Here is a 257-nt window from a genome sequence, read left to right as displayed (position 1 = left end):
TCCGTCCCGTCCCCCCCGTGTGTGATGTCTGTCTGTCTGTCTGTCCTTCTCCCTGTACGCCAGGCTTTCCTGCTGCTTTTGATTTTTCCTTTTTTTATTTTTATTTTATAATCAGCTCAGTAACCCCCCCCCGGATGACGATCCCCGTGGCAAATGATTTTGTAATGTACATGTTTTAAAAAAAAAAAAAAAAAAAAAAAAAAAAAATATTTTTTTTTGGTCTTTTTTTTTAAAACGTAAAATTTATAAAAACCTTT

The sequence above is a fragment of the Calidris pugnax genome, unplaced genomic scaffold, assembly GCF_001431845.1.
Source record: "Calidris pugnax isolate Ruff unplaced genomic scaffold, ASM143184v1 scaffold230, whole genome shotgun sequence".
NCBI classification, from domain to species: Eukaryota; Metazoa; Chordata; class Aves; order Charadriiformes; family Scolopacidae; genus Calidris; species Calidris pugnax.
This window is presented reverse-complemented; position numbering follows the sequence as displayed.